Below are 6,738 nucleotides of genomic sequence, written 5' to 3' on the forward strand. Positions count from 1 at the left end.
GAATAATGGTAAACCGGGAGTCAGATCCATTTTGCCTGCAAGATAAGAGGAAATAATGTTTTTCTTCTTAACTACCCAAATTTGCTAGGTTGTGTCCTTAATTCTGACTATTTCATTTACATTTGATGTCTTAACTAAAGATACATTTGGATTGGGAAAGCTATCACAAAGTGCTATGCTGGAAAACCAATTTAATTCCATGTTCTATTACTCAATATTTAAAATTTCTTCTTTGGCACTAACATCGTTCATTTATATAGTCAAGTGATAGCATAATGCAGATAGGTCACTGAAATGAATTTGGCTTACTGCAATCTTAGGTATGAGAAAACCTTAAAGACAGCTGTCCTTTATGACATCAGATTTAACTTTTCATGGCAGTCCATCAAGAACCAATGATCCATCCATTCATTTATTCACTCAGAAAAACACTATTAAATATAGGTTTCTATCTCATCTGCTCCTTGAGAAGGCAGTTTAATGAATAAGAAAACCTTTATTTGCCCTAAAAAGACCTAAAAGACTTTCAAGCTTTAAGGGATGCACTACAAATTCAGTTTTCTGTGATTTGACTTTAGTTCATGAAACTCTTCATATTTTTACCGTTGTAGATTTGTGGCCTCTTAGTCTTCAGGCTTAATAAATGGAAAATGTTTCCTTTAAAAATTTTTTGTTTTCAACCTAGGCGTGCCTGGGTGGCTCAGTCGGTTAAGCGTCTGCCTTCCGCTCAGGTCATGGTCTCGGGGTCCTGGGATCGAGCCCTGTGTCAGGCTCCCTGCTTCTCCTCTGCTCGTGTTCTCTCTCTCTCTCTGTTGCTCTCAAATAAATAAATCTTAAAAAAATAAAATTAAATAAATAAAAATTTTGTTTTCAACCTAAATAAAATCTTCAAGGAAGCTTTTGAAACTTACCTTTCAAAGCATTCTAGTGTCAAATGATTTCTAATATCAAGAAGTTCCTCCTAATAAATTCCAATATCACTTTTGAGTCTATTTAACATTTGGTCTTCATATTTTATTCTTGGAGCAATAGCTATCCTCACTCTGGGCTGGTAAGATTTCCTTTTAGGCAAATCAAAGGGTTTAAGTACGATCATCATTTTCTTTTCTTTTTTTTTAATTTTTTTAAAAGATTTTATTTATTTATTTGACATAGATAGAGACAGCCAGCGAGAGAGGGAACACAAGCAGGGGGAGTGGGAGAGGAAGAAGCAGGCTCATAGCAGAGGAGCCTGATGTGGGGCTCAAACCCATAATGCCGGGATCACGCCCTGAGCCGAAGGCAGACGCCCAACCGCTGTGCCACCCAGGCGCCCCCCGATCATCATTTTCAACCTACATTTTTCTTCATGAAGACAAATATTTCTAGACTCCCAATTTTGTTTTCATAGATCCTCAGTATAATTTTTATACCAATTTAGGTAGCTGTCGGCTTCCCCTTTTAAGTTTCGTTTCTTACCTACTCTGAAGGTGAGTCTTATAATCACTTACAATAATAATAACATTCACACTAAAAAGCCATTTTCCTTTATTACATTCAAATGGGTATCTAACACCCAACAAATTGAAAGAAATGTAATGCAATGCTATACCTTGCAATAGATGTCAAGTAAGTCAGCACTTTTGCTATCACTTCTTCTGGTATACATCTGAAATTACAATTTTCTGGAAAAGTAATGATCCAATCATTATCTTTTCCCCGGCCACCTAAAACCATACAAAAAAAAAATCAACCAAATTAACAATTCATGTGACAGCAATGCAAGAAAAGAGGATTTGGGAGTGGCAGTTTTGGGCCAATGTAACTTTTATAAGGATGATGGTCTCCACGTAAATCAAAATGGCACCATGTCCCCAAGTTTAAAAAAAAAAAAAGTAGCCAAGGGGCGCCCAGGTGGTTTAGGCAGTAAAGCATCCAACTCTTGATCTCAGGGTCTTGAGTTCAAGCCCCACATTGGGCGTGGAGCCTACTTAAAAAAAGAAGAAAAAAGTAGCTGAATAGTTTCTAAATGAAAACAGAATGTAAGAAAGAAAAGAGAGAGAGAAGGCAAAATGAATGATTATAGTCAGAAGAGATTTTCATGGAATACCTATAATAATAAATATAATTAAAAACTGACCTCTCATATTGGACAACCAAGGGTACTGGGAAATAACAGTTTCTATGCCAATGCTATGGGCCTCAATTCAAACTGGGCAAACATTTACAGCTATGGTCAGCCTGAAAGAATACAGTATATAAACTACAGGAAATAAGTGCTGTTCTAATGGATTTGTGGAAGAAACAACATAAGCAGTAACAGCAACAATAGTATAGGACTCATACTCATGCAAAGAAACAAAGACCATGAATTTTCTAATGGGACAAATAGAAAACAAATAGTAAGATGGTAGATTTAAACCCAACCATATGAATAATCACATTAAATGTAAATAATCCTGACATCCCAATTGAAAGTTGGAGATGATCAAATTGAATTTAAAAAATCAAGATATACTATCTACAAGAAACAGACTTTATTTTTTAATGTAATTTCATTTTTATATTTTTAAGTAAGCTTTACACTCAATGTGGGGCTTCACCTCAGAAACCCAAAATCAAGAGTTCCATATTCTACCAACTGAGACAGCCAGCCGCCCCAGAAACACATTTTAAATATAAAGCACAAATGCATTAAAAGCAAAAGATTGGAAAAAGATATACCATGCTAATAAGTCAAAAGGAAGCTGTCTATTTTTAGACAAAACAGATTTCAGAGTCAGGAATATTACTAGATATTAAGAAAACCATTTGATAATCAAACTATGGTAAATTAATCAAGAGAGTCTAATAATCCTAAATGCTTATGTACCTATTAACAGCTTCAAAATACATGAAACAAAAAGTGATAGAAATGCAAGGAGAAACAGTCAAATCCACAAGTTTAGTCAAAAAAATTTCACCACTGGGGCGCCTGGGTGGCACAGTCAGTTAAGCATCCGACTCTTGGTTTCAGCTCAGGTCATGATCTCAGGGTCCTAGGATCGAGCCCTAAGTCAGGCTCTGCGCTCAGTGGAGAGTCTGCTTGAGATTAACTCTCTCTCTTTCCCTCTGCCCCTACCCCTACTCATGTGCGTGCTCTCTCTCTCTAAAACAAATAAATCTTTTCCAAAAAATTTTAATAAAAATAAAAAAATAAAAAATAAATTTCACTACCCCTCTCAATAATTGATAGAACAAGCAGACAGGAAATTTGCAAGGATACAGTACACCTGAGCAACAATCTTAACCAACATGGCCTGACATTTATAGAAGATTCTATCCAACAAAAGCAGAATATATATTCTTTCCTAGTGCACTTGGAAAAAAAATCAAATTCATTCACTGCCTTAATCTTTACCAAGGGAAACATGAGCGAGAGTCCCCATTCCCAAGTCATCTTTTTGAATCAAACTAATTCAAAGTATTATATCAAATGATAAATCTTCTAGGCTTAGAGAGCAGGATGAAGACTATCGTGGACAATGACAGTGTCTACCCAAGACTTTCAAAGGAACTCAAAGGAGAAACTGTACAACTCTAAACCAAGAGATACAGCAAATCATTAAACAAAGGGCCTCTCTAGGTAGAGTATGATATAGAACCAGTAATATAACTAATATGTAACGGGCACCTGGCTAGCTTAGTTGGTAGAGCATGTGACTCTTAATCTCGGGGTCATGAGCTCATTGGGCATAGAGTTTACTTAAAATAAACACATAAAAATTAAAAAATAATGCAGAACATATAATTCAACATATATATATATATTATATTATATTTAATGTAACAGACTTGCCAAGCAAGCTGGTAAACACTCCAGTTAAAGACAGAACCAGCTAGCACTTAGGAAAGCTATACCTATCAAAGGAAAGCATGCTTAATAGGTTCTTATAAGGGTAAATTATCATCAATCAATCTATAAACTGTTATTACCACTGAATACCTACAAGTACTTGGTAGTAAATGTGTGAGAAGAGAACGAGAGGAGTTTATATTCTAAATTGGGGGGTTCCAATTATTTTTCCCACTGGAAACCCTTTCTTCAAAGAACCAATATGCTGAATCATTTTGAAAACAACTGACAAAAGCAGATAAGGAAATTGGAGGCAGAGGTCTGGGTAGGGGAGTGAGCCTTGAGGGTTGTTCTGTACGGAACACAGTTGGGGATTGGGGAAAATCTCAAGAATGACAATATGTCACACATTTATAGCACTTTGAAAATAAAACATAAAGCCACATTAATTAATTCACAATTACTGTTAATTATAATCATTAAAGCAGAGGCCAGACGAAAGTGTCCAATTAGGATCATCTATAAAGTAAATGCTTGTTTAGTAAACTGAGTATGCTGGTATCATGCAGGCACAATAATTAAACTACTTAAAAGGAATAAGATCATTTCTTATACTCTCAACTCCTAAGAAGATTCATTTTCACGCAAACAATGCAAACTCATAAATTTTGCATAGCTGTTTACTATAATAATGTTTAATGGTATAGTTCAAATTAATACTTGAAAGTCATTTGCTTGTTTTTAACCAAAACTTTCCCTAGATTTCTGAATGAATCAAAAAGAGAGGGGTGGTTTACCAGTTGTATCTCTAAAAATAAGTCACGCTCTTGAGCTGTACTACTTACAATAACCAAAAGGTGGAAGCAACCCAAGTATCCATCAATGGATGCACGGACAAACAAAATGTAGTATATACGTGCAATGCAATATTCTTCAGTCTTAAAAAGGAAGGAAATTCTGACATATACTGACATATACAACTTACCTTGAGGTCATTATGCTAAGTGAAATAAACCAGTTATAAAAAGACAAATCCTGTAGGATTCCATTTTATGTGGTACCTAGAATAGTCAAATACCCAGAGACCGAAAGGAGAATGGTGGTTTCCAGGAGCTGCTAGGAGAAGGGAATGGGGAGCTATTTTTCAGTGGGCACAGTTTCAGTTTTGCAAGATCAAGAGCTCTGGAGATGGATGGTGGGGAAGGCTGCACAACAAAGTGAATGGACTTAATGCCCGCCAAACTGTCCATTTAAAAATGGTTAAGGGGCGCCTGGGTGGCACAGCGGTTAAGCATCTGCCTTCGGCTCAGGGCGTGATCCCGGCGTTATGGGATAGAGCCCCACATCAGGCTCCTTGTCTATGAGCCTGCTTCTTCCTCTCCCACTCCCCCTGCTTGTGTTCCCTCTCTTGCTGGCTGTCTCTATCTCTGTCAAATAAATAAATAAAATCTTTAAAAAAAAATAAAAAAATAAAAATGGTTAAGATGGGCTCTCTTGGGTCCTCCCCTCCAAGATAACCGAGAAAAGAAGGAATAAGGGTTGCGCCACAAAGGGCCGCAGCCACATGCCGCCCACTCACAGCACCAACTGCGCCCGTTGCATGCCCAAGGACAAGGCCATTAAGAAGTTTGTTATTCGAAGGCGCCTGGTGGCTCAGTCAGTCGAGCATCTGAGTCTTGGTTGCAGCTGGAGGCATGATCTCAGGCTCCTGGGATCGAGCGTCACGCGTCAGGCTCTGCGCAGGCAGGGGAGTCTGGTTGAGGAGTCTCTCCCTCAGCCCCTACCCCAACTCATGTGCGTGTGTGAACGTGCACTCTCTCTCTCTCTCAAATAAGTACAATCTTTAAAAAAAAAAAAAAGTTTGTTACTGGGACCACAGTAGAGGCCACCACCAACAGGGCCATTTCCAAAGCGAAGGTCTTCTAGGCCCATGTGAGACTGCTGTCTGTGAGACTACATTACTGGGCGAGCTGCGCCATTCACAGCAAGGCAGCCCAGAATTGCTCTCCTGAAGCACGGAAGGACCCAACGCTCCCACCCCTACCCCGGTTTAGACCTGCGGGTGCTACCCCACCACCCCCACCAAAGCCCATGTAAGCAGCTAAGTCCTTAAGCACTGAAGAAAAACTGTTCTCTAGAAAAAATAAAATAAAATGGAGATTATACTTTTAAAAATGGCTAAGATGGTCCATTTTAGGAGTATTTTATCATAATTTTTAAAAATTATACACAGTCGTACATAAATGTACCAGTGTATGTATGTGTATGTGTGTGTGTATATATATATATATATATATATATATATATATCTTAGAAAAGTAAACTTACTTTATCATGTGTCAATGAAACCCTAAAAAAATAACTCAGTATATGCTCTTAAGTAGGGTTACTTGACAGCTATTGTTAAGAAATACTTAAATAATGGTGGTGGTGGTGGTGACTGAGAAAATCTCCAAGAAGTCAGCTCAGTTGCCACCCTCTCTCTCAGCCTGCACCCACCTCGATGAACTCTACTTGCACCTATCATGGATTTCCAAAGGCGTGCCTGAAAGTCAAATGTACGAGGGCGGTAAGATTGTTTTCATCACATATCTAAACCCTCTAAATGTCTATTTGTTTAGCAACTACGTGCACAACGCATAAATGTTTATCAAAATAGTGCTTCTCAGCATGCGACTCTTGATCTCGGGGTCTTCAGTTCAAGCCCCACATTGTGTGTAGAGATCACTTAAATAAAAACTTAAAAAAATAAAATAGTCCTTCTCAAACTGTGCGCACACGCACACAGATGTGTGTATGGCTACTTACATAATAAGGACCACACTCATTTTGCTGACAGGTTCATACATTTCCCTGGTCTAAATATATGAAAAGTCTGCTTACCAGACAGGAAGGCGATATCTTGCATTAAGAAATGACTGATG

The 6,738-nt window shown here is 37.9% G+C and overlaps 1 pseudogene; it reads left to right on the forward strand.

The window, feature by feature from the left end:
* Positions 1-3,484: 3,484 nt before the first annotated feature.
* On the forward strand, positions 3,485-5,911 carry LOC117797391 (annotated as a pseudogene).
* The last annotated feature ends 827 nt before the right edge of the window (positions 5,912-6,738 follow it).

The sequence above is a fragment of the Ailuropoda melanoleuca genome, chromosome X (genome assembly GCF_002007445.2).
Source record: "Ailuropoda melanoleuca isolate Jingjing chromosome X, ASM200744v2, whole genome shotgun sequence".
Taxonomy (NCBI): domain Eukaryota; kingdom Metazoa; phylum Chordata; class Mammalia; order Carnivora; family Ursidae; genus Ailuropoda; species Ailuropoda melanoleuca.